Source organism: Neovison vison, chromosome 8 (genome assembly GCF_020171115.1).
Source record: "Neovison vison isolate M4711 chromosome 8, ASM_NN_V1, whole genome shotgun sequence".
Taxonomy (NCBI): domain Eukaryota; kingdom Metazoa; phylum Chordata; class Mammalia; order Carnivora; family Mustelidae; genus Neogale; species Neogale vison.
This window is the reverse complement of record NC_058098.1, coordinates 24,065,655-24,086,225: the sequence shown is the minus strand read 5'-3', so window position 1 is coordinate 24,086,225 and position 20,571 is coordinate 24,065,655. Positions and strand designations below refer to the sequence as shown.

The 20,571-nt window shown below is 40.8% G+C and overlaps 1 protein-coding gene across 5 annotated transcripts in view; it reads left to right on the top strand.

The window, feature by feature from the left end:
* The first annotated feature begins 321 nt into the window (after nucleotides 1-321).
* ITCH (itchy E3 ubiquitin protein ligase) overlaps nucleotides 322-20,571 on the top strand; it is a 134,918-nt gene continuing 114,668 nt past the window's right edge. For all 5 annotated transcript variants that reach the window (XM_044263206.1, XM_044263204.1, XM_044263205.1 and 2 more), the window contains exons 1-2: nucleotides 322-403; nucleotides 5,505-5,581. The gene's annotated coding sequence lies outside the window, so the exon portion shown is untranslated. The remainder of the gene's footprint in view (nucleotides 404-5,504; nucleotides 5,582-20,571) is intronic.

Here is a 20,571-nt window from a genome sequence, read left to right as displayed (position 1 = left end):
GAGAAACTCTGGGGGTGGGGCCCCTAAGTTTCAACAAGTTCTTCAGGTAATTTTGATGCACATTAGCGTTTGGGAACCACAGCTACAGTCTTTAGAGGTTCGGGGGTGGGGAGTAGCTTTAAAAAAAAAAAAAAAAAAGCCTTGAGCTGTTGAGCTGCTGGGAGAACTCCCAGGGTCCCTCCCACCTAAGCGCGAGCAAACTCCGGTTTAGAAGGTCTCCCAAGCTTCTGCCAACTCTCCCGGCTGGCGCGAAAGGCCTTCTGGGGCTTGTGGTCCACATTCCTTCCAAGCTGGAGGCGCCTGCGCCTTGGCCTCCAACTAGCTCTAGTTGCTGTGGTCGGGGCTCGGGACCGGCTGCCATCTTAGTCGAGGGACCGAAGAGTCGCCGCCGCCCCGAGTCCCGGTAAACATTCGCTGGCTGGCCGGGGGTAGTTCTGGGTAGAGGGGGGAGCCCGCATGAGAGTGTCCGAGGAGAACCAGGGGTGAGAGTGCGGCGCGCGGGCGGAGGACCCCAGAGCCGCGACTGCTCTCTTTTCCCTCACAGCCGGTGCCCGTGGGGGTCGCGGGGAGCTCGGGCTAGTGGCTGAGGGGTGGGTTGGCCAGAGGCGCCGACCAGCCACTAATGGCCGGGGTATGGGGAGCCCCTCGCCTCGCGGGCGCCAAGTTGTGAGAGGGCTGAGCCGTGGCGGGCGCCAGCAGGGTCTATCCCCGCGCCCCTCAGCCCCGCCCGGGGGCCAGTCTCCCGCGGCCCGGCCTACGTGCGGGGCCCCGCGGCAGCGGCCGGAGCGGCCGACGTGGCCCTGTGAGGGGCGGCGGCGGCGGGGCCCACCTGCCACTCGGCTGGCCTTCTCGAGACTTTTTGGAGCCCCCAGTCGGGAGGCGGGCCCAACACAGCGGCTGCCTCCTCCTTCTTCCACTCCCTTCCTCCCTCCATTGTCCCCCATCGTGGTGGTCCCGGCCCGGGCGCCCTTTTCTGCGCCCGGTGTCGCGACCCCGCCGGCACTTCTCGGCGCTGAGTTTTGCGGACGTGGAGCTGTCACTGCCCTCCCTCTTGAGTGCCCTTTTTTTCATCAGAGAAAAGAAAAAAGTAGCCGCGAACGTATTCTAAGGGTCGAAACGTGATGAGGACATGACTTAGTGGGAACTAAGTGGGGGAACTCAAGTTTTCAGACATAGTCCCGGGCCACGACTTGAGAGGCTCCGGGTTTCTGCGCTCAAGGTAGACATTAGGCCTAAAGTTAGAGATGTAACCAGGTGAACGTGCAAACTACCTGCAATTCACGATTCCCCAATCACAACTTGTTTTCTTGCTTATATTCGCCTTTTAATCTTGTTACATTTTCTGCCGTAATTCTACAGCGCTAGTGTACTTTTTTGGGGAGTGAGGGTTGGGGAAGGAAAAGCGGGATTTTTTTTTCCTTTAGAAATTTTTTGGAAAGCGGGACCAGCCATTTACCATTGCACTAAGTTGGGGTCTCCCGTATCTACTCCTAATATAATTCGATTTTAAGGAGGTGTGTAAAGGCAGTGTATTTCTATCCTCAAAATCGGCTAAGGATTTCTCAGCTGACATAAAATTCTCATGGCATATAATGCTGAGAGCCTGCGCTATGCATTCACAGATTTACTCAAGGTACAGTTACCAACAGAGAAAGTAAGTTTTTTGGGTGTGAATCCAGAGGGAATTCCTTCATGTTTAGTATAGGAATCAAGTAAAAAAGAATATGAAATAAAAAACAAGTGCAGAATACTTTTTCACAGTGTTCTAGAGGTATGATTTCTAAATTCTTTTTAAAAAACATTCGTTCACCTATTGGAAGAGATAGACAAACTAATTGCTCCCAAAATTGCCCAGTAGAATAATTAGGGGAGCTTTTTAAAAAGTAGAAACTCCAGGGTCTCCTTCCTAAGGTTGATTTAGTAGGTCTGCTTTGGTTCTGAAGAATTTATTTTATTTTATTTTTTAAAGATTTTATTTATTTATTTGACAGAGACCACAAGTAGGCAAAGAGGTAGGCAAAGAGGCAGGCAGAGAGAGAGAGGGGGAAGCAGGCTCCCCGCTGAGCAGAGATTTCCCGATGTGGGTCTCCATCCCAGGACCTTGGGATCATGACCTGAGCCGAAGGCAGAGGCTTTAACCACTGAGCCACAGAAGAATTTATTTTTAAAACATGCTTCCAGCAGCTCTCATGGTCTTGGGAACCACTGAGGCAAACAATACTGTGAACCTGAGAAACGCGCAAAAAACTTGAAGACTCATACCAGTTTTGTCTGGGGTTTGGCCATAGAAGGTGGCAGGACCTACCCCTGGTCCTAAGCTGGGTCTTAGATGATGAATATACGAGTGTAACCAGCATAGGTTAAAGGAAGGTCAGGGCAGACAGGACACCCCTTAATGCTGTGTGTAAATGCAGAAGACTGTGGGAGAAAAAGGTTTCCTGGAGCAGGGATGGGATCAGGAAGGAGAGCATTGTGGGACATGAGGTCAGAAAGGTAAAAGGAAGTAACTATATGAAAAGTTACAAGTATAATGCTAAAAAAACCTTGAGTTTTATGTTACTAATAGATTCAGATTTTAAACAGGGAAATTATATGAGTGACTTGAATGTTGTAGAAAGATGGCTCTGGTGATGAGAGTACAGCGTTGGAAGAGTGGCTATTGCAGAAGTCTAGGTGAGAGGCTGGAGGTTTGATGTTGGAGAGAGGCTGTGAGGATTGGATTTAGTTCTTTACTAGTGCAATATTGTTACCATATTTTTGAATGAAAATTGTTGGGGCCCCACTGGGTTTCCAAAAGGCTCTTATTCTGTAAAAAGGACCCACAAGCAAATCTGAATAATTTTGCCAGGTTATATATATTAATGGTATCAGAATATATTTTTCATTAACACTTTTTAAAAAAATGATTTTATTTATCTATTTAAGCGAGAGAGAGAAAGAGAGCGAGAGCACTCAGAGAGAGGGAAGGTCAGAGGGAGGAGCAGACGCTCTGCTGAGCAGAGAGCCCTGTCCAGGACTCATCCTGGGACTCCAGGATCATGACCCCAACTGAAGACAGTCGCTTAACCAACTGAGCCACCCAGGCACCCTCCATTAGCACTTTTGAAAAATTAGAATCAGATTGGCTGCAATTTGTAGGAGAATTTGGAGATTAGACTGCAATTTATGACTGTCAACACTATTGATCTAAACTTGTTGGAAGTGTTTCTCTCATACTCAGAAACTTGGTGTTAGAATTTCAGAGTTGGAAGAGATTGCAGAGATTACTAGTCCACAGTGGCAATTATATTTTGGTTTATGGACCAGCTCTGCTTTGAAGTAGCTGGCAGAGCGATTTTGGTCATATATGTTCTCTGGGAACGTGAGTTATGATTGATTAGTGATGCTTCCTGTGGACACAGTTACTTAGTAGGTGATATATGTGCCAGGTATATGCCATCCTTAGACTAGTCCAAACTATTAGTTTTCAGTTTATTAAAAAAAAATCCTAAGGAGGTTCAATAATTTACCTAGAGCTAGTTAAGAATTAGAGCGAGAATTAGGGGCACCTGGGTGGCTCAGTGGGTTGGGCCGCTGCCTTCGGCTTGGGTCGTGATCTTAGGGTCCTGGGATCGAGCCCCGCATTGGGCTCTTTGCTCATCGGGGAGCCTGCTTCTCTCTCTCTCTGCCTGCCTCTCTACTTGTGATCTTTTTCTGTCAAATAAATAAATAAAATCTTAAAAAAAAAAAAGAATTAGAGCTAGAATTAGAACTGAGTTTTTGTAACTTTTAGTTAATCTCCAGTGTGTCAAGATGAATATGTGCTGCTAAAGAGCCTTTGGTATTAGACCAAAAGAAAAAAGATAATTCTAGCCTGTTCCTCTTGACTGTTTAGGCAAGAGTTTAACAAGGAACTTTGGCCTAGAATGAATTTTGTTCTATTTATTTTGGCTTAAGAAATTTGTTGTTAGGGGCACCTGGGTGGCTCAGAGGAGTAAGCCTCTGCCTTTGGCTCAGGTGATGATCTCAGGGTCTTGGGATCGAGCCCCACATCAGGCTCTCTGCTCAGCAGGGAGCCTGCTTCCCCCTCTCTCTCTGCCTGCCTTTTTGCCTACTTGTGATCTCTCTCTCTCTGTGTCAAATTAATAGATAAAATCTTAAAAAAAAATTGTCGTTAGTACTGCTAGGAAATAGTCACCTGCTTGTGGCCCCGCCCCCCACATCCTTGTTCCTCACCCCTCTCAATTTTGGGTTTTGGGGATTGGTTTTATTTATATGAGTTAAGGCAAAGTGTATAAAGTTATTTTTTCCTGTATTTGTAGCACTTCACCAAATTCTAGGCTCATAATAAGCTCTTAGTAAAGGCATGTTGATTTTTGTGGTTGTACATGATACTGGTTTTGAGTTAATATCAATTAGTGGTGCAGAATTGAATTGCAGCATTATCTGGTTGGTAGGTCGGCCCCTCAGCTAAAAATGTTTTGAGTTGGAAATAGCTTCACAACTAGTAGTCATTAACCAGGAGCTGTTCCTCCTTCAGTCTAGCAGTGTACTGTCCTTGGAAAACTGCTGCCACCTCAGCTTTTTTCTTTTCCGAACTGACTGTACTCTGATCCTTGAAGTGCTTTTTCTTTTCCTATCCTTAGGAGCCTCCCAAGTTTCAGGGACCATTCTTTTTTTTTTAAAGATTTTATTTATTTATTTATTTATTTGACAGAGAGAGATCACAAGTAGGCAGAGAGGCAGGCAGAGAGAGAGAGAGAGAGAGGAGGATGCAGGCTCCCTGCTGAGCAGAGAGCCCAATGCGGGACTCGATCCCAGGACCCTGAGATCATGACCTGAGCCGAAGGCAGCGGCCCAACCCACTGAGCCACCCAGGCGCCCCTCAGGGACCATTCTTATAGTGACCCCAGTACATAGAGTGTGTGTTTTATGGTCATCTTCATTTTTTTTTTTTTTTAAAGATTTTATTTATTTATTTGACAGAGAGAGATCACAAGTAGGCAGAGAGGCAGGCAGAGAGAGAGGTAGAGGGAAGCAGGCTCTCTGCTGAGCGAAGAGCCCGACGCGGGACTCGATCCGAGGACCCTGAGATCATGACCTGAGCCGAAGGCAGCGGCTTAACCCACTGAGCCACCCAGGCGCCCTGGTCATCTTCATTTTGCCATGTAGCCATCATACCCATGTGGGCATCACCCCATACTCTGTAGGAGTCATTTTTCATAACTCACCTTCTTATCCTGCCAGCCCCACCAAAAATTATCTGTGCCTCCCCAAATTATCTATCCCATGAAACTTTTACATTTATTTTATTAATTTCTAGAAGTAATCTCTGTGTCCATCGTGGTTCTTAAATTCATGACCTCAAGATCAAGAATTAACATACTCTACTGATGAGCCAGCCAGGTACCCTTATCCCGTGAAGCTTAAAAAGCCATTGTGCTGTCAAATTCCCAAGGTCATTGCTAATCTGATGTGTTTAACTATAAGAATAATGTGTTAATGGACCCTCCTTCCCCTCTCAGGTAACATGCATTTAACAGCGGTCTTCTGGAGACAACACCTTAACCCAAAGAAGTGACTCGAACCGTGAGAACTTCAGGTATGGTGGCAGGCCTGTGAAAGAGTTTGGGAGACAGGAATGGTGCAGAGGGTGAGAGCTCTGGTCATATAACTGCTGTGGAGATGTATGGGGAAAGAGGGTGTTGATGCTGACTACATCAATTGGTTGAGATAGGCATTTTGCACTTGGGTTTGAAACTCATAGTCTCCTCTATAAGGATTAGCTTGTGAGCCACACTTTGCTCTTACTTTTGGTCTTCTGACTTCTGTTTTTGTTTTTCTTGGACATATACACATTTTTCCCACTTGTGCTGTTTTATAAACATTTATCTCTGTATACTTGTCCAGATATGTGCGTTATGATTAAAAAGTTAAGAAGTAAAAAGAAGGCAACATGCAGTGGAGAAAGAGAATTTGGAAAGAAAGGTCTGATTTGATTTTCCCACTGACAAACTGTATGACTTTTGGCCAGTTATTTAATCTTGACTGGCCTCAGTTTATATATTTGTAAAATAGATGTATCGATTCCTACCTGCCTTCCTGACATTGTTGTGAGGATCAAATAAAATAATACATACTAAAGCTTTAGGAAAAAATGAATTCACAACTTAAGACATTATCTAGGTCTATAAGGTAAGAGAAGTTGGGAGTAATACTGAGAAGGAAAACATGAGGACAGGACAGATTGACTTTAAAGGATTAGGTGAGAGAAAAGGAAGACTACTCGATAAGAAAAAAAAGTAGAGCAGGAAGAACTCAAGAAGAGAGTAAGGAGTGAATGAAGTAGAAATAATGAATTGGTAGGTTAGAAAGCTGAATACTGTAGAGAGTGGTCCCTTTTACTAATTTTAACCTTGCAACTCTTCGTTGTCATTGTCATTACTACCTTCACATAATGTCCTAGATTCCATACTTAGATTCCTGTCCTCACTGTAAATGTCAGTATTTATTATTCATACCTCTACGTGACCCTTTGCATTTAGTTTATATTTTTGTTCAATAATTACCCTCTAAATGCTTAGAGACCAAGACTACGATTTGCTTGTTCTGGTGTCCCAGGCCATTGCTGTAATCAAATGTGTGCTTACTCTGTTCTTTTTTTATAATTATGGAGGGAAAGGAAAGAGAGTGGGAGCTTTGTGAGAGGTAGTAGGAAAGGAAGTGGCTAAGAGAGAAAGTAGGTAAATAAGATGTAGTAAGAAGAAGAATTCTCAAAAAATAAAGAAAGGAAATACATGAAAGTGAAAAATACATAGTGCAAAAAAAGAAGGGGAAAAGGAAATGGTGTTATTTGCAGTTAAGGAACAAGGCAGCTTTCATTTCTTTAATGGTGATATAATACCTCACAAAAAGTTATGTGCTGGGAAAGATCCTTCTTCATACCAAGTATCTTTTTTTTTTTTAAGGTTTTATTTATTTGACACAGAGGGAGAGAGCACAAGCAGGGGGAGTAGCAGAGGGAGAGGGAGAAGCAGGCTCCCCACTGAGCAGGGAGCATGATGTGGGGCTTGATCCCAGGACCCTGGTTTTATGACCTGAGATGAAGGCAGACACTTTACCTATTGAGCCACCCAGGTGCCCCCATACCAAGTATCTTTAAAATATTTCTAAAAGTATCCACTGCATCCTGAACTCACAGAGTAGTTCTTTGTGGAAAGAAAACTAGGGCAACATTCCAGGAAACCTGGGTTCTAGCCTTTGGTATTTCTTGTTGCTTACTCCTGAAATCTTGGGCAGTTCACTTAAATCTCTCTGGGCCTCTGTTTCCTCACGTGTATGTTAAAGGTATCAAATGTGATGATCTCTCTGTTTTCTTCTAGCTCACTCTGATTATATTTTGTGCTTTATGTTCTTTCACTAATTTTTCAGGATTTTGTTGATTCCACAATATAAGATTGGTAGTAGAAATATCTTATAGTAGAACTTCATAATATCCATTACTTTATAAGTGAGAAGCCATTATATTTTAAGTTCTACTTTAAACATTGGCAGAAAGAGAGATTTATAGAAAACCTAAGTACAGAAATGTTAAGTTTGTAATATTCAGCAAGTATTTATTTGAGCTCCTGTTGTGCTAGGTCACAATAGGTAAATATAAAACCCCTATCTAAAGAATTTTGTGGTTTTGTCAGGAAAACATACGTGCTCACCAGTAATTTTTGTAAAAAGCAGGGTGATAAGTGCTATAATAAGGATTACATTGCATTGCAACTTAAGGTAGAAGCTTTAGATTTCTTTGTTCTTTTAATATAAATGAATATATGCTAAGTGCTGCTCTGTGCTAGGTGTTGCAGGGACTCATGATGAAAAAAAAGTCCCTGACCTCAAGAAACTTGCAGGCTTTTTTTCATGTCTGGGAGCTGCTTACCCTAATAGATTTACATTTCTGTCCCAGGAAAGAAGTTTTATTTTTTTTTTAAAGATTTTATTTATTTATTTGACAGACAGAGATCACAAGCAGGCAGAGAGGCAGGCAGAGAGAGAGGGAGGAAGGGAAGCAGGCTCCCCGCTGAGCAGAGAGCCCGGCGCGGGACTCGATCCCAGGACTCTGAGATCATGACCTGAGCCGAAGGCAGCGGCTTAACCCACTGAGCCACCCAGGCGCCCCCAGGAAAGAAGTTTTGTACTGTATCATCACTTCATGGTTTTAAACTAAGAATTCATCTGCATATTGAGCTCCCTCAATCCAGAAATGATAAATAACATACTTTCTGAGAAAATGTGTATTATTTTATTGGATCTGTATTGTTTTCTCTGTCAATGACAGAAATTTTTCTTTTAGGGTAAGGAAAAAATCTGAATGCTATCTGGATAATGTGTAGGTGAACTTTGGTTTGCTTCTTAATCATTCAAAGAAAGAGGGAGATCTAAAATTTAGCCTTCCTTGTTCCAGGGAATTAGTTCAGTTGGTCACAGAGGAGAGGATGCCAATCTAAAGCAATCTATGATTCCTTTAGATTGTCTGGTTTTGACTTTTGGCTCTACTGTGTACTGGGAGTATAACCTTGGTCAAGTTCTTCATCCATAAATTGGGACTAGAAATTGCATATATCCATAGTGTTGTTGTGTGGATTAAATAAGATAAAATATTTTTCCTTGAACAATAGTTGGCTGAATAAGTATGAAGTGTTCATTGCTATTACTGTTTTTTTATTATCATCATTACCACCGACCTTGTCTTAAAATTATCTCAATTGTTTAATTCATTAAATAAGCTTATCTAGGGTGAGCATTATAAATTTGAATGGAACATTTTATTTATTTATTTTAAGATTTTATTTATTTATTTGACAGAGAGAAAGAGAGAGATCACAAGTAGGCAGAGAGGCAGGCAGGCAGGGAGGGGGAAGCAGGGCCCCGCTGAGTGGAGAGCCTGTCTCAGGGCCAGGACCCTGAGATCATGACCTGAGCTGAAGGCAGAGGCCTGACCCACTGAGCCACTCAGGTGCCCCTGAATGGGACGTTTTAAATAGTAAAGATCAAATTGAGACTAAAGTGAACCAGGGAATTCGTGTTCCTCTAATGGGGTAGTTGTTAAGTGGCTTTGGCTTGCTTTTTTAAAAAATTAAAGGTAAAATTGACCATTTTCACCATTAAAAAATATATAATTCAGTGTTGCCTCACTTTTGATCTAATGGGGAGTATAGGACCAAGTGTGGGCCAAACATCTTAACTTTTTTCTAAACAGAAGCTGGGAATCCAGATTTTGTGAGAAATCTTTATTTTAAAATGTTGACAACTTTTGGGGGCTCCTGGGTGGCTCAGTGGGTTGAGCGACTGCCTTTGGCTCAGGTCATGATCCCGGACTTCCTGGTTCTAGTCCCGCATCGGGCTCCCAGCTCCTTGGGGACTCCGCTTCTCCCTGTGACCTTCTCCTCTCTGATGCTCTCTCTCACTCATTCTCTCTCAAATAAATAAATAAAAATATTAAAAAAAAAAAAAGTGTTGACAACTTTTGAAATCATGAACGCTGTGGGCCAAGCAAATCACCACTGCGGCAAGGATTTGTCTTGTGGGTTGCTACTTTGCATCCTCTGTTGTGGAGCTTGACTTTTTGCATCATAATCCATGTTCCCTGCCTTCTGGGAAGAAAGTCCTTACACACATAAAGATTTAAAACTGTTCAGGCAGGGCGCCTGGGTGGCTCAGTGGGTTAAGCCGCTGCCTTCGGCTCAGGTCATGATCTCAGGGTCCTGGGATCGAGTCCCGCATCGGGCTCTCTGCTCAGCAGGGAGCCTGCTTCCCTCTCTCTCTCTCTGCCTGCCTCTCCGTCTACTTGTGATTTCTCTCTGTCAAATAAATAAATAAAATCTTTAAAAAAAAAAAAAAACTGTTCAGGCAATACCTCAGAGCAGTCTAGGTCTGAATGAGAGGGTAATTATTAAGGCAGAGAGGAGGAGGGATGTTATTTAAGACAGATTCAAAATTGCCAAAGGTATAGAGGCAGGAATGGACTTGAGATGGTGGTAGTACAGGGAATAGATTAGTTGGAGTTTAGATTAGTTTCAGGAGGGTTTAATGGGCCTGGTAATAGAAGAAAGTTTGAAAGTTAAGAGACCAGCCTTCTTGTTTTGGGATAACTTAAGTCCTGTTGGCTGACAGAATAAAATGGTATTTTGTGGCGATTTATTAGGTAATACCGAGGCCTGCAGTATTTACTAGGGTTGGTAGCTTCAGGAGGCTGGAAGAACAGTCTAGGGAGGTAGGTGGTAGTGGGAATGGAAAGGAAGGGACAAAAGCTTGTATAACGAGACAAAAGCATATATATATATGGGTCACTCTGTGACAGTGGAACCCTGCAGTAGATAAAGATAGCCAATTTTGAAAGCTTTTCCCCTAGTTCTTTTGTAAAAACTGGGGTATGTGAGAATAATACTATTATCTCTCCTTTTTCGTGTTGTGGATCTTGCTTTATCAATCTCTCCACCCCAGCTTAATTATGTATCGTATACATAGTCTTATGATTGCCCAGCTTGCACAAAGAGAATAGAAAAAAGAGGAAATAAAGTAGTTCAGCTGCTTATCACATTTCTAGTTTTGGATTTTTGGTGATCTCGGATAACCTTTGATAAGTTTCATTAGACTTTATACGTGGAATTTTTGTATTTACCAAAGTTTGGAAACACTGGCAGTTTTCTCATGGAAAAGATGTAGAATTTTGCTGCAGAAGTTTGACACGATAATTAATTCATGATTTAGAATGTTTAAATAAAGTGATAAACATTGTAGAAAGGTGGAATGTGTTTATTCTGTGTGACTTGAGAAAGTGATTTTTAGGATTTCATTTTTACCAGGATTTATTTTATAGTTCCTCTTGAGAATTTTGACATATACAGGGAAATTATTTCTTATTCTTGGCTAAAATGCCAAGTGTAGTTATTGTAAGTAGTCTTTTTTTTTTTTAAAGATTTTATTTATTTATTTGAGAGAGAGAGACAGTGAGAGAGAGCATGAGAAGGGAGAAGGTCAGAGAGCGAAGCAGACTCCCCTTGGAGCTGGGAGCCCGATGTGGGACTCGATCCCGGGACTCCAGGATCACGCCCTGAGCCGAAGGCAGTCGTCCAACCAACTGAGCCACCCAGGCGTCCCTGTAAGTAGTCTTTTTGATGAGTAAGTTGAGTAGTATGTTAGGTATAGCCTGAGTATTAAGAATAGTTGAGATGCAGTAATATTTCCCTCACTGATGAATAAAAGTCCTGAACTGAGCCTCTGAAAAGTACAAAAAATTGGGGCCCGTCAGAGAGATGCAGCAATAGGGTCAAATAGATTTGAACTAAATCTAAATCTCATTTAATGGAGAAGGGATTTTTTTTTTTTTTTTTTTTTAATTTTAAAGCATGGTCTAACCTAGTTTTTGGAATTCATTTGTTCTGAATATTGAAAGGGATTTTCAGGTAGTTCATTTAATTATACATCTGTTTTGGAAGTAGGAAGGTAAGGAACACAAGAGAGGGATTAGCTGCATTTGTTTCTGTGGAAAGTTAGTAGTTAAGAGGAAATCCCAAGTTATCTTTTTCTGTTCTTGAATTTTTTGGAGGAAAGATACGTACTACAGGTCTTAATTAACAACAATATGCTGTATGTATATTAAAATGTGCAGAACCTAGTTACTACTGCTTTTAATTGTCTAGAATGTTGCTGACATTTATCTGCTGTCATCTCCTTGCCCTTTGTCTCTGTTTTGACTTTATTTCATTTTGCTGGTGTTTTAGGAGGGAATGGAGTTGGGAGTTCTTATGTTCAGTCAGTTCAGTTAGTTGATTTTACTCTTATCAGTTGATGTTTTCATCTCTGAGGGACAATGAAAATGAATAACTTATCTATTCTGATTATTTTTTTGTTTCTTTTTTTAAAAGATGTTATTTGTTTATTTGACAGAGAGCAGAAGAGCACAGGTGGGGGGAATTGGAGAGGGAGAAGCAGGCCCCCTCCTGAGCAGGGAGCCCCATGTGGGTGGGGCTGGATCCAGGACTCTGGGATTATGACCCAAGCCGAAGGCAGTGGCTTAACCCATTGGGCCACCCAGGTGCCCCTTTGTTTTTTTCTCTTTGTGGTTAAATACACATGATGTAAAACTGACTATTGTAAATGTTTATTTAAGTGTTCAGTTTAAGTACATTCACTTTGGGATGCCTGGGTGGCTCAGTCAGTTCAGCATCTGCTTTAGGCTCCAGTCATGATGCTGGAAACCTGGGATCATGGAGCCTCAGGTCAGACCCCATGCTCAGTGGGGAGTCTGCTTCTCCCTCTGCCTGCTGCTCCCCCTGCTTGTGCTCTCTGACAAATAAAAAAATAAAATCTTTTTAAAAAGTGTATTCACTTTGTTGTGCAACCATTAATTACCATTGTGCACATCTCAGATTTTTTCATCATCCCAAACTGAAACTCAGCACCCACTGAAAAATAACTCACCATTTTCCTTCCCTTAACCCCTTATAACCACTGTGCTATTTTTTTCTCTGTGTAGAATTTGACTGTTAAGTAATGTAAGTGGAATCATACAGTATTTGTCATTTATGTTGGTTTGTTTCACTTTGCATAATGTCTTCAGGGTTCATTGGTGTAGCATGTGTATGATTTCATTCCTTTTTAAGGCTGACTCATACTCGATTTTATGTGTACACCACATTTTGTTTATTCATTTTTCTGTTGGTGGACAGTTAGCTTTCTTTCACCTTTTGGCTTTTGTGAATAATAATGCTATGAATGTGGGTGCACAAATGACTGAGTCCCTTCTTTTAGTATTTTTAGGTATATTACCAGAAATGGAATTTCTGGATCAGATGGTAATTCTGTGTGTAATTTTTTGAGGAACCACCGTATTGTTCAACAACAGCTGTGCCATTTTACATTCCCACCAGCAGTGCACAAGAATTCCAGTTTTCCACACACATACCATTTGTTACTTGCTGTGTTGGCATTTTTTTTTTTTTTAAGTAATCATCCCAGTGAGTAAATTAGTATCTCATTATAGTTTTGATTTGCATTTCTCTAATGATCAGTGATACTGAGTGTCTTTTCATGCATTTTTTGGCTGTTAGTATATTTTTTGAGAAATGTCTGCTCAAGTCCTTTCCCATTTTAAAATGAGGGTTGTTTGGTATGTGGTGTCCTGATTATTTTGTAGGCTTCTGCCCATATCTTTTCTGCTTCTTAGTCTACTGCTCTTCTCCTTTCCTATTGTTGAAGAGCAGCTAGAACCATTCTTTCCAATGGATAGTCCCTCAGTAAATGTTTGATGATAACAGGTTAAAAGTAGGGCTTTCTGGGAAGGTAAATGTTGGTTGGGGCAAGACCTTCATTACATTTTTCTCAAGTTTTGGAGTTCCCTCTTCTCTTTTAAACATTTACTTGGTGGGGTAAACTTTTTTTTTTTTTATTTTTTTTTTATTTGAGAGAGAGAGATCAGGTAAGCATGGGGGAGAGGCGGAGAGAGAGGGAGAGAGAATCCACAAGCAGGCTTCCCTCGGAGTGGGGAGTCCAACGCAGGGCAACATCCGGGAACCCTGAGATCATGTTTAACAGCTGAGCTACCCAGGCGCCCCCCGGTTGGGTAGACATTTATGAAAGATTATGTTTTTAGGGAAAGAAGTCTGTGTGTCATTTAGATTGCATTTTAGAGAAGGAAAATATAAGTCTTAAAAGAAATTTTATTCTTCTCTGAGAAGCTTGCTATTAATGTTTAAGTACAAGTTGGCCTGAGGTATCCAAAGAAGGATTTTACTTTTTGTGATTCCGAAGGAAGAAAATCTGTTTTAATCATTTCAGTGATTCATTTTTCTTTTCCCCCTCAGTTATCTGTATACTCAATGTGGGGCTTGAACTCATAACCCTGAGATTAAAAGTCTCATGCTCTACCAACTCAGTCAATCAGGTGCCTCTCAGTGATTCACTTCTTAACTTTCTCTTGTATAATGATTTAGAATTTCTTATTTTGAAGGTGCTATTTGTTTTTTGTTTTTGCTTTAGGCAAGAGGGGATTAGGAGTGATCCTAGACTCAATATATATGTTAATAATTTTAAAAAGGATCAACCCGAATAAATTCAAGTATAGCAATGACATAAGTATATTTTTTAAAATTTAAATTCAGCTAATTAACATATAATCTTACTGGTTTCAGATGTAGAGGTCAGTGATTTATCAGTCTTACTAATACTCACTGCTCATTATATCACATGCCCTCCTTACTGTTTGTCACCCAGTTACCCCATCCCCCTACTTCCCTCCCCTCCTGCTCCTTTGTTTTCCTGTTGTCTTTTGTTTCCTTTAAGGAACCATGGTTTTAAATCATGAAATTAATGTTGAACAAGGCTAGCGATCTCTCTTTTGGCCACATCTTTTGTTCTGATCTTGGACAATCCCATTTTGATTGGGTTATTATTGAGTTGTAAGAATTCTTTGTAAATTCTGGATTTAAGTCTTCTATTAGATATGCATTTTACAAATATATTCTCCTAGGTTTTTGGTTGTCTTTTTTTAAATTTTCTTCATAATGTCTTTTGAAAAGTAGAAGTTCCTAATTTTGTTGAGGCTTTTTTCTCAGTTTTTTCTTTTATGAGTAGTACTTTTGTCATATATAAGAAATCTTTGCCTAACTGGGCAACCCATTTAACTTTTCTGGATTTCAGTTTGTTTACCTATAAGAACAAATAAGATGTTTGTGTATTTTGACTTCTTTGCAATAGTATTTTTATTCAATGCCTTTTTGAGTTCGAAGTAGAGAAGGTAGTCTTGGAAGGTGAAAATCTATAGACCCATATTGAAATATAGAATTCAATTGGCCCTGCTTTCATAATCCTGTTTGTTTCCTAATGGGTAAGTGGTATTTGTCTCTCTCCTCCTCTCCTTCCACAAATATTTGGGGCTCCTGGTTGTAAATGATTCTCTTTGATTTTTTTCTGCGTTTTTAGTATATGTGCTGCCGAAGCGAGCACATTTTTTCTGCGTTTTTAATACAGTCTGAATAATAATGTTTGTTTTTTTTTTTTTAAAGATTTTTTATTTATTTATGTGACAGACAGAGATTACAAGCAGGCAGAGAGGCAGGCAGAGAGAGGGGAGGAAGCAGGCTCCCCGCTGAGCAGAGAGCCCGATGTGGGGCTCGATCCCAGGACTCTGAGATCATGACCTGAGCCGAAGGCAGCGGCTTAACCCACTGAGCCACCCAGGCGTCCCTGAATAATAATGGTTTTTGACTCCTTTTATTAAAAATATAAATTTGTAAAGTATACATACATGTTACTCAGTGATTCATTAATATTGATATCTAATTTACTTGAGAGTTCTTAAAATTATGTTCAGAAATGATCTGAGAAAGTTTTGTTGGGAGGATGGGTATGGTGGCTATCAGGATTTTGTATTTTGAGGACAATTTGTAGGTATTAAGAGATGGTCAGAAACTAGTTTCTTGGGAGCCAGGGAGTACATAATTTATACATAATTAGGTTGTATACACCTTTATACATAATTAGGTTGTATAATTTCACACAAGCTTTGTTTGCAAAAGAGAGCAATACTTATTGTAACACAATGGTAGTTATATTTATTGTGGCATATCATATAATTTAAAATTCAGCAGTAAATAGTCAAAACCAGGAAATAGCTTGTAATAGTTAATATTAAAATGTTTGTTAGCTGTTTGGGAGAACAGGGAGAAAATTGCCATCTGAAGTAGTGGGTACAGAGTTCAAACCAGCAAATGAATACTAAAAGTTTGATTTTAGTGCCAGTTTCCTTAAATTCTGTTGCCATACTCTTGAACCTTGAAAGTTACAACTTTCTGTTTTTCTCTTTGAGTAAGATAATTGTCTTTTTATGCATATGCTTTAGATCCACACGCATAGATTTGGTTGGAAAATGGAAAACGAGCTTTCAGTGATCTGAGATGATTTACATGATGTTCAGAGCCAAGGTGTCACTTTTGAGAGGGAGAATATCCTATGCCCTACCTTTCTGTTAAGGTGACTTTCTCTAGTCAGTAAGAAAGCAGTTTTTCTCCATCATCAGTGGGTTTGAGTTCCATTTTCTCTCATTTTATTGAGAATGTTATGGAAATGAGTATTTCTCTTCTACCCCAACCCGAAGAACTCTTATCCCCTCTGATAATACCTCCAACTTCTACAAGTTAAATTCTGTTGCCATCATTAGTAGAGAATGGGATCTAAAGGTGGTTCCTTCTGCTTAGTCTCTGCTACTATGACTGGAGAGAGCAGGATCTAGTTTTCAACCTGGCTGGGTAGTGTGGCTCCTGGTGGCATACATAAGAACCATTATCACCTTCATGGTTCTACTTCCATCTGGATTGAGGCTCTGTTCTTCACAGTAGTGGCTGGTGAATAAATACAGACTTTTAAAAACTGATCCTTTTAGACATAGCGATTTTACTTGAGTGGTAGTTTAAGAAATGGTTGAGTGGCCTTGTTCGAAGGAGACTATTCAGTATTGACAGTTATGGTGTATGCTTCTGTATTTTATTTTATTTATTTTTTTAAAGATGTATTTATTTGAGGGGGGAGGGGCAGGAGGAGAAGGAGAGAATCTAAAGCAGACTCCCCACGGATTGTGGAGCCCACCTCAGCTAGATCTCACAACCCTCAAATCATGACCTGAGTTGAAATCAAGAGTCAGGTGCTCTACCGACTGAGCCACCCAGGTGTCCCACTTCTGTATTGTATAGTAAGGCTGTTTGAGAGTTTGACTTCCTTTAGGTTTTAGTTCTCTGAATACCACTGTGTACTTTAGCTCTTTGAGCAATGTACTTGTGCTTTGACAAGCAGTTTTTCTCCTTACCAGTTTAGTGTGGTTTTTTGGGATTTGTTTTTGTTTTTTTGAGAGAGTGAGGTGGTGGTGGGAGGAGGGCAGAGAGAGGAAGAGAATCTTAACGCAGGCTCCATGCCTAGTGCAGAGCCCGAGTATGCAGGGCTCAGTGGAGGACTCAGTCTCACAACCCTGAGATCAGACCTGAGCTGAAATCAAGAGTCGGACACTTAACTGACTGATCCACCCAGTTGCCCATAGTGTGTTTTCTTTTTTTTAAGATTTTATTTATTTATTTGACAGACAGAGATCACAAGTAGGCAGAGAGGCAAGCAGAGAGAGTGGGGGAGGCAGGCTCCCCACTGAGCAGAGAGTCCGATGTGGGGCTTGATCCCAGAACCTTGGGATCATGACCTGAGCTGAAGGCAGAGGCCTCAACCCACTGAGCCACTCAGGTGCCCCCATAGTGTGTTTTCTGAAATGTCTTTTTGATGGCTTCTTTTAAGAATTATAGACCCATATTAAGTTATTGAAAAGTTTTCTAGGTCAAAATAGATGGTGGCCTACAAAAAAACCAGATTATGTTGGCTGTGTTATTTCTGAAAGTAAACCAAGCAAATTTCATAATGTCCTGACTAATAATTTTTCTATGAATAAGATAATGTTTTAAAATAAGGCTAGAAATGTAGTTTGCTGCTTGTTGCTTGTGGGACAAGATATAACAAATAATCATGTGAAATGTGTCTTTTTCTTTCCACATTTTTATTTCTGTTGCCTTTCAGGAAGATGTTAAGGTTAGTTTTTACCTATGACAGTGTTTTAGGATCTCCTTTCTGCATTAGACATTCTGTCACTTTTTTCTAGTGTGATAGTAAACATTACTCAAAATAAACAATATACAAGTTTTAAGAATTGACCCTATTTTAAGTTTCTTTGTATCTGATAGACTAATAGGTAATAGATTATATTAATATTGTATTATATCTTAGGTTCAAACTGGTATCTTCAGTGGTTCAAGTCACAGTGGTTTACCAGGCAAAGATGGAGACTTCATTGTACTTGATGGTGAAAGGTTTTTTTTTTTAATGATGTAAAAAGTAAGTCTGTTGTCTTTTTATTTTATTTTTATTTTTTTAAAAAGTTTTTATTTATTTGTCATAGAGAGTGATAGAGCACAAGCACGAGGGAGGCAGGCAGAAGGAGAGGAAGAAGCAGGCTCCCCACTGAGCAGGGAAACAGATGTGGAACTTGACCTCAGGGTCCTGGGATCATGATCTGAGCCAAAGGCAGATGCTTAACCAACTGAGCCACCCAGGCATCCCTGTTATTATTATTAATAATATTATTATTTGATAGACAGCGAGAGAGGGAACATAAGCAAGGGGAGTTAGAAAGGTAGAAGCAGGCTTCCTGCTGAGCAGGGAGCCTGATTTGGGGCTCAGTGCCAGGACCCTGGGATCATGACCTGAGCCGACTGATCCACCCAGGTGCTCCTTCCCTGTTACTTTTAATGGGAAATTCAAACAGAGGCATCCATCTTGTCTCTCTCTCTCTCTATTTTTTAATGTATTTTTAGAGTAAGTGAGAGCACATGAGTGGGAGGAGGGGCTGAGGGAGAGGGAAAGAGAGAATCCTGAGGCAGCCTTTGCGCTGAGCATGGAACCCACATGGAGCTTGATCCCAGGACCCTGAGATCATGACTTGAGCTGAAATCAAGAGTTGGATGCTCAACCAGCTGAGCCACCCAGGTGCCCCATGTCTCTATATCTTGGAAGCAAAGTTTTGAAATTGCTTTAAAAATTGGGTGTTAGGAAGAGGAAGAGGAGGCTAAAGGATAAATTATAAAATGAAAGGGACGTTAGAAAAGACAAGTTAATGCAGCAGTGAGATATGGAAGTAGAAGGGTGGTACTAGAAAGGATAGATGGGTCCTGGAGAGACCTCCCCAAGATGCACAGGAGAGCTAGAGTCAATTTTTTTTTTCTATAATTGTACAAACTAGATTAGGATTTTGAGGGGGGGTCATTCAGATTGGGAATTTTTTTAAAGGGTTTTTTTATTTTTATTTTTATTTTTTTTATTTTTAAAGATTTTATTTATTTATTTGACAGAGAGAAATTACAAGTAGGCAGAGAGGCAGGCAGAGAGAGAGGAGGAAGCAGGCTCCCTGTCGAGCAGAGAGCCCGATGCGGGACTTGATCCCAGGACCTTGAGATCATGACCTGAGCCGAAGGCAGCAGCTTAACCCACTGAGCCACCCAGGCGCCCCTTTTATTTTTGTTTTTAAAAGATTTTATTTATTATTATTAATAATAATAGACACAGAGGGAGAGAGAGCACAGGCAGGCAGAGGGAGAGGGGGAGGCGTGCTCCCCACTGAGCAAGGAGCCTGACACAGGGCTGGATCCCAAGGACCCTGGTATGTGACCTGACCCGAAGGCAGACGCTTAACTGACTTAGCCACTCAGGTGCCCCTGCAGTTAAGTTTATTAAGATGTAGCTTGGGCATAGTAAAATTCATCCTTTTCTAGTATATAGGTCTTTGAATTTTGACAGTTTTATTCCTTTTTGGTCATACATTTCTCCCCAGCTCTGTCCCCTAGGAAGTACTGATGTGTTTTCTGTCCCAATAGTTTTGCCTTTTCCAGATTGTCATATAAATAGAGTCATGGGATATTTCATTTTCCTAGAACTGCTGTAACAAGTTGCCACATACTGGTTAGTTTAAAACAGCTGAACCTTATTCTGTCACAGTATTAGAGTCTAAAAGACCAAAACAAGGTGTCAGTAGGATTGAACTTCTAAGAAGGAGAATCTGTGCCATGCCTCTCTCATAGCTTCTCGTGGTTGCTGGCCATCCTTGCATTTCTTTATGCCTCTGTCTTTGTGTGGCATTCTCCCTATGTGTTTTCTTATCACCTTTACTCTGTGCATGCCTTAATGTCCAAATTTTTCTTATAAGGACACAAGTCATTGAACTAGGGCCCACCCTAATCCAGTATGATCTTATCATAATGATTACATCTACAAAGATCGTATAAGACTAAATAAGGTCACATTCTGAGATTCAGGTGGACATGAATTTTGGGGAGACACTATTCAGCATAGCACATAGGGGATGTAGCCTTTATAAAACAGTGTGTTTTGGGGAGGTACTTGGGTGTTTTAGTTGTTTAAGCATCTAACTTAAGTTATGGCTCAGGTCAGGTTCTCAGGGTAGTGGGATCAAGCCCCTCCTCATGCTCCATGCTCAGTGAGGTGTCTGCTGGAGATTCTCTTTCCTCTGGCCCCCCCCGCCAAATAAATCCTTTTTTTTTTAAAATGTGGTTTTTTAAATGTTTTTAATGCTACTTTTAAAAAAATCATAGAGTAAAATTGGCTTTTTCTTTTGGTGTACAGTTGTATGAATTTTTAGCACATGTACAGATTTTTGTAACACCATAATGAGGATATAGAATTGTTCCGTCATACCAGAAACCTCCCTTATACTGTACTTTGTAGTCCTACCCACCCTGTACTCTTAACAGCCATGGATTTGTTATCTATCTCTGTTGTTTTGTCTTTTGGAGATTGTCACTATAAGCGGAATAATACATATGTAACTTTTTTTTTTTAACTTATGTAACTTTTTGAGACTGGGTTTCACTGAGCATGATGTGTTCCAGATACATACAGGTTGTTTCATGTATCAGTAGTTTGTTTCTCTTTGTTGCACCACAGTTTATCAGTTTATCTGTTGAGGGATTTGGGGTTGTTTGACATTTTTGGTAATTA